Genomic DNA, 7639 nt, shown 5'->3' on the forward strand with positions numbered 1-7639 from the left:
TAAAGAAACTCCGGTAATTTTGAACCACTCCTTTTCTTTTCGCTCTCTGATCAGGAGTCTAGACCACATGTACAGTACAGCTACAAGAGTCAGTAAGTGGTTACGAAGGCTATTCACGGAAGGCTTCAAGCCAGAGCCAGCTCAGTCCATCGGTGCGGTTAGTGATCCTCACAATGTAACCAATGTCCTTTTTTGACTTTTTCTATATCAAAAATTCCTTCAGCTTGCATGACACTCAAAGTACCAATACCAAACTATTTTTCTTAAAGTAGACAAGCACATGACTACGAGATAATGTCACAAATTGTCATCAGCTACCTTTTTATCTCGTGAAAAAAAAATGATCTTTCTTGGAATGGTCGGTTAGCTCTTGATTAGAATTGAAGGACTCACAGATACTTGTTATTCTTAAATGAAATATAAGCTGTGCACGTCTATGTACGTATAACATTTTATTGTTTCAGAAATAAATATGTCGCGGTCGTTATATAATTCGGCGATATGAGGTGTCAGCTGGATTTCATAACGTGAGCTCATTACCTGACCTGATTTTGAAGTGTCGGTGAGACAGCCACTTGACACAGTTGATACAGTTTTATATCTGGCGGGATCGATTGAGCATCTTCCATATGCACCAAGTCTAGCAGAATAATGATTGTTCAGCGATAGGTATCAACGAGCTCACATTAATAGACGCCTTAATCATCAAAGGGAGAGGGAAATTCATTTTTGGTGCTGGCTGCCATGTTCAACTGTACTAGTCCATTTAACTCATCATCAATCCCTGCTCTCGCACGGATTAGAACTTTAGAAGATACGAGTATTCCTTACTGTTTAATACATTTATAGACATAACGATATATATGAGTAAGTTGAATACAAACTTGAGAGGTTACTATGCATTATCTTTAGTAACGATAAAGGTGGATAATTTATAAAATAACTAAAGATACTTTATGCTTCATCTGTTTCAAAATATAATTTGTTTCAGACTAGTTACGCATTTATTAAGTAATATATGAATGTAGTTTGCATATATGTCTATATTTATTATCATTTGAATGAATGTTGATAGAAAAAAAGTGGGCTAAAAAACTATATTTTGGGACATATGGTGTATTATTTTGTAATGACAAATGTGGAGTTATTTTAAATTATCTTAAGATAGTTAAATATAATGGCAACATTAGTAATATAGCTAAGTCTGGTAAGAAAAAAAAGGAAAGTACAGATGTTTTTTTATAACTACACATTTGTATATTGGTTCCATGCCATTTGTTAGACCTATAGATGACCAATAAGCACGAGGCCCGTGAACCCGGCACGAAGCCCGTTGTTTGGGCCCGGTCCGGTTCTATGCGGGCCCGGACTGGCCCGACACGAATAAGCGGGTCGGACATGAAACTAGGCACGGTGGGCTAGCCCCGCACGGCCCGTTTACCTCTAAGCCCGCTTTTTTTTGCACTAAAACGTGCTTACCGGTCCGCTTTTTGTCCCACTTTTTTCGTGCTAAATGGGCCGGGCTCGGACAGGAAATCAAGCCTGCGGGCTTAGACAGCCCGGCCCGGTTTTCTAACCGTGTCTGGCGGGCCGGGCCCAAAACGGACCGGGCTTCACCGAGCTGGGCCGGACGGCCCGTTTGGCCATCTCTAGTTAGACCAACCCTGATTTTTTTAGCTTGTATATCACAAAATCTATAGGAATAGAAAGTGCAGCAAGAAGGTAATGCCCTCCTTTGACTACACCTACCTAGCAGTTTTTTCAACTTTACCTTTTGGTTCCGAAAAAAACACGCACTAGCTTCTTGGTTTCCTTTCACTTTCCAGGAAAATGTGATAATTGTGCGTGATTGTCTTTTCTTTCACTCTAAGTATAACAGTACCTCTACCCAGAAACCAAGCTCCTGTTCGGTGTAGGCTTGCAGGTAGCTGATGCCTCTTCCTTTCGCCATAGAGAATCAATTATCGCATGCCTAATTCACGACCGTAATCACTAACATGAAATGAAAAGTGTCTCCTTTCTCTTATTCAATGACCACTGATGAAAAGGCTGTGTTCTCAGACTTTCAGTAGTTGATGACTTTGAGGTAGCCTAACTTCATCCGTTGTCAGGATTAAGCAAAAAGGTACTGTAAAGACGAAGGAATGCCTTAGATTGTTGTTCACATTCAGAACTTGGGAAGCAATCCACTTGCTGCAACTGCAGATCTCACCAGCTCTCGGAGCTTACAAACGTTGCCTGTTTGGTTGAGTTTTTTTTTCACCCCAGAGAAAATATAAGGGCAGCAGCGGCAACACACTGTACGGGCGTTGTATTTGTCCCACACGACACGGTACTTGACTAATAAACTTGCACGCAGCAAAACCATTCATTGGTCGCCGCGACGCAAAATCTCGTGATGGCCGTGGAGACGTCGCCGGGGCCGCAATTATTGGCGACTGATGACGGGAGAACCGCCGCCGCCACCGGACCGGAAAAACGCACTGGAACGAGCACGGGAGAGGAAGAAGAGAGATGGGGGAAAAAGGAGTGGCCTAACGTAGAACGCGGGAGAAGAGAGATCGAGACGGTTGCCATGTCGCTCAAGCCAAGCGTCCGCCGATGTGCTGGCGGCTGGCGAGACATCCACGTCCGGCCCGACGACGACCGACCGGGGCTATTTAATTCCCTTGCAAGCCATGGTTGTGTGCGTGCCATGCCGCCCGCCGTGGTCGCTTCCGGGGACGTGACAGCGCCACCGACACAAGACGCTTCGGTTTTTGACGCGGCTGGGCCAGATCTGGCCTTCGGTCTCGTATAGTCTGGGCCGCAGACTTGAATTCGGATGGCCCAGGGCATGGCCAGCCGCCGATGCATGGACTGTGATTGCGCTGTTGTTAAGAAAGCCCACCATAGTACAATATCTATATCTATACTACTTATTAAGACTGCAATAGTAGTCTGCCTCGGACATGCTCTGCCATCAGCTGTGTTCTGCCATTAGTGTGTTCTGTCATTTCCATTCCAATTTCAATTCCCATCTTCCATTCCTACGAGCCCCATGCGATAGCCTCAATTTTGGACACTCCGCAAGCTAGGCCCACGAGCCAGCGCAAAAAATGCCACAAGTTAACACAAGCAAGTAAGAGTACATGAACACAACTGTTTCCTCTAAACTGGGAAGGTTTATAAGGTGGTACTGCAACGTTTGGCTGGCCGGTATGGTACATTATTTGCACCGCGGCGACAGTAGCCCGCGTGGGCTGAGTTATTTGGCCGCTGAGGCCCATCTGTCCCCTCTCGCATCCGGGTCCGCTGCCCCTGACCCCACCTCCCGACGTCGTCGCCATAGTCCACAGTTCCACACACACACCACCCTCCGCACGACTCTCAGCAACCGACACCCACGCACCGCCGTCACAGTCGTTCACGCGGGGATCCGTCCGCCACACCTCTCTCCACCCCACCCGCCTGTCATCCCCGACACGGGAGATCCGTCCGAGGCGGTCGGTCGTGGAGGCGATGGCCCGACAGTGCATGGTTTTGTGGTGTGCGGCGGGTCCAAACTCCCCCTCGCGCTCCCTCCCGGTGACGGCCCCTCGCCTCAGCCGCCCGCGACGTCGTGCGACCACCTCCAAGAACCGGGGTGGTACACCGTTGAGGTGCAAATCTCTGTCTCTCTTCCCTATATCTTGCAGGTGCTTGAGGTGATCCACCTCGACCACGCCAACGTGTCCAAGGTGAGATCTCGGTCCTGTCGTCCCGGTCTCAGATCTCTACTCCAACGTTTGGCCTAGATCTCAGGGATGTTCTTTTTGTTCGCTTTTTGTAGGCGGAGTTGAAGGAGAGGCTTGCCAAGATGTACAAGGTGAGGGACCGCAACACCATCTTTGTCTTCAAGTTCCGTGCCGGTTCCACTTGGCTCTGGCCTCATCTACGACAACCTCGACTCCAAGAAGTTCGAGCCCAAATATTGCCTCATCTGGGTATGTTGTCGTCTAGCCCTTCCTTTTGTTGCGTGTAGATACAATGTTTTGATACTTGGATAGTAAAATGTCTGATTAAGATTTAGTACCGCTGGCATCATATATGCTACCGTTGTTTTACTTGGTCTTAAGTAAACCTTGCTGTTCTGTCACTTTGTTTTTTTGGGAGCTTCATTGCACATGTGAAACTAGAGATTGGTTATGACTAGCACTGCTTTTTCTGTAAATGGTTTCAGTGTTTCACATTGATATGCACTAGCAATTTCGATTTGATTTTGTTTCTATGGTGGTGATTAGCACAAGTTCGCTAAGTGGCCGGAGAGGTTCAAGTCGATGGATTTGCACCCCACTAAGTCATGGTAAGTTCGGATTCTTCTTCGAGTGTCATTCACTGAATTTTCACCATTTTGTCTGCCTGGGTGCTTACACTTTGGTATGCTTGTTATTATTGTTGATGACAGTTTATTCTAGCTAAATATGTTAAGCACGCATATTAGTTCATTATTAGGCTCGACTCTAATGTCATATAGGCCAGGAAATACATCCTCTGTTCATGGAGGCAGTACCAATATAGTACGGGCATATCCTATATTGATGAATTGTACTGTAACCAATCGGATTCCTTGTTTTGATGATGATTCATATGACATACTTGAAAGGGAAATGTGCCCTTGGGCCATTTCTAGTATATTTTGGTGATTAAGTGCCCAACACATATTGAGTGAGTAATTATATGCCAAATGGTGGATGAAGTGTAAATCGACAAGAAGGTATAGTTCTAGACTTAGTACATTGGTTTTTATGTACTAATATATTTGTCTAAGTGCAAGAATCAGGAAAAGAAAAGGATTGGAAAAGAGTTGGCTGTGTACAGCCAACTGCTGCTCAGTCTGGGTGCACCGGACAGTGTCCGGTGGTGCACCGGACAGTGTCTGGTGCGCCAGGCTGGGCTCTGGCGAACTGGCCACTCTGGGAATTCGTCGGTGGTGTACGGCTATAATTCACCGGACTGTCCGGTGGTGCACCGGACTGTCCGGTGAGCCAACGGCCGCTAGAGCAACGGTCGGCCGCGCAATCCGCGCGCGACGCGTGGCCCACGCCAATGGTCGGCTGGGGGCACCGGACTGTCCGGTGTGCACCGGACTGTCCGGTGCGCCAACCAGCCCGAAGATCCAACGGTCGGCTGTGCCGTTTTAGGAAGGAGATCCGCACCGGACCATGAACAGTGGGTGTCCAGTGGTGCACCGGACTGTCCGGTGCGCCACCCGACAGAAGGCAAGAATTGCCTTCCAAAAATGCCTCCAACGGCTCCTAGCTGCCTTGGGGCTATAAAAGGGACCCCTAGGCGCATGGAGGAGTCACCCAAGCATACTTTGAGCATTCTAATTCTTCCACACTCCGTCTCCGCGCACTTGATTGACTTTCTTAGTGATTTGAGCTTCGTTCTAGTGGTGAACTTGTTGCAATTCATTCGAGCTCAAGTCTTGGTTGTGTGTGTGTGCGTATTGCTGCGGATTTGTGTGTGTTGCTTCCCTCTCTTACTCTAGTGCTATCACTTTGATCTTTGTTGTAACGGCGAGAGACTCCAAGTTGTGGAGATTCCTCGCAAATGGGAAAGAGTATAAGAAAGAAAACAACTGTGGTATTCAAGTGGATCATAGGATCACTTGAAAGGGGTTGAGTGCAACCCTCGTCCATTGGGACGCCACAACGTGGAGTAGGCAAGTGTTATACTTGGCCGAACCACGGGATAAATCATCGTGTCTCTTGTGCTTGTTTTCTTTGTGATCATTGTGTTTCGCAAGAGCTCGGTCCTTAGCCACTTAATTCCATTGTGCTAACACTTAACCAAGTTTTGTGGCTACAAGTTTAAGTTTTTTTACAGGATCACCTATTCACCCCCCTCTAGGTGCTCTCAATTGGTATCAGAGTTGTTCTCTTCACACAAGGGACTAATCGCCCGAAGAGATGGACCCTAAGGGAAAGGGGATGGTGGTCAATGACAAGACAAAGGAGTCTATCGTCAACAAGCCAAGAGATGATAAGCCCTCAGACTCTGGCTCGAGTCATAAGAAAAGAGACGGGAAGAAGAAGAGGCGCATCAAGAAGATCGTCTACTACGACAGCGATGAGTCTTCTTCTTCCCCAAGAGACGACGACGACGAGAAAAAGAAATCGGTTAACTCAAACTTTTCATTTGATTATTCTCGTATTCCGGTTAACTCCAATGCTCATTTACTTTCTATTCCACTTGGGAAACCTCTGCACTTTGATGGAGAAGACTACTCATTTTGGAGTCACAAAATGCGTAGTCACCTATTCTCTCTCCATCCAAGTATTTGGGAGATCGTTGAAAACGGAATGCTTTTTTATAGTACTGACAACCCCGTTTTCATTAATGAGCAAATCCATAAAAATGCACAAGCTACCACTGTTTTGCTAGCATCCTTGTGCAGGGACGAGTACCACAAGGTGAGCGGCTTAGATAACGCCAAGCAAATTTGGGACACCCTCAAGATTTCTCATGAGGGGAATGACGCCACCATGATCACCAAGATGGAGTTGGTGGAAGGCGAACTAGGAAGGTTCACAATGATCAGGGGGGAGGAGCCAACCCAAACGTACAACAGGCTCAAGACCCTGGTCAACAAGATCAGGAGCTATGGAAGCACGAGATGGACGGACCACGACGCCGTCCGACTTATGCTCAGGTCCTTCACTGTACTTAATCCTCATCTTGTGAACTCTATCCGTGAAAATCCTAGGTACACCAAGATGACGCCTGAGAAAATACTCAGAAAGTTCGTAAGCGGGCATATGATGATCAAGGAAGCAAGATACGTTGATGAGGCATTGAATGGTCCAATGCCCATCTACGAGCCTCAAACGGTTGCTCTCAAAGCAACAAGTAGCAGGGAGGCGCTACCTAGCAAGATATTCTGGCACAATTGTGCTTGACTACTTGTGTGTGATTGATTAGCTTAGTCTTATTCTGTGAACTCAAATGCTTGTCTTATTCTGTGAATTTTAATATATTTTATCATAATATGTTCCTCCGTAGTAACGCACGAGCATTTACCTATATTAGTGATGGTTTAAGATTTCGTATAAGCTATTTTAAGACTTCACATGGCTTGAAATTATCTCATAAAAATTCTGGTTCTTTCGGCAATAAAAAGAATCCCATTTAATATCATGGCATGGTTTTGTTGTATATGTTCCCTGTTTTTTTTATAAATAGGTTTTTAAGTGTATTTACCGGTTCTTTGTTAAATTGTGATTGGAATGAACAGCCATCTATTGGAACATGGAGTATATTTGTTGAATGACAATGACTTCTTTCCTTCTTAATCCTTAGTTGAATTGGTCAATTTTACAGGGAACTAAGTGGTTTTGGATTTGTCAAATTTCGCTACCTTGAGGATGCTACAGTTGCCAAGTGCGAGATGAATCATCAAGTCATTGGTGGTCGAGAAATTTCAATAGTTTATGCGAGGAGAATCGAAAAACGCCACAAGAAATGTGCATGAGAACAAGAACTAGGTTCATTATTTGTTTCTTTATCCTTTGATATGTGCTCTTGGTTGTCCTTAGCAACATCGTAGTAAACTTATACTTGAAAAACTAAAAAGAAATAAATTTGTGCTTTCATTGATGTAGTGGTAGGTACATGA

This window comes from Zea mays, chromosome 7 (assembly GCF_902167145.1).
Source record: "Zea mays cultivar B73 chromosome 7, Zm-B73-REFERENCE-NAM-5.0, whole genome shotgun sequence".
In the NCBI taxonomy this organism is placed as follows: Eukaryota; Viridiplantae; Streptophyta; class Magnoliopsida; order Poales; family Poaceae; genus Zea; species Zea mays.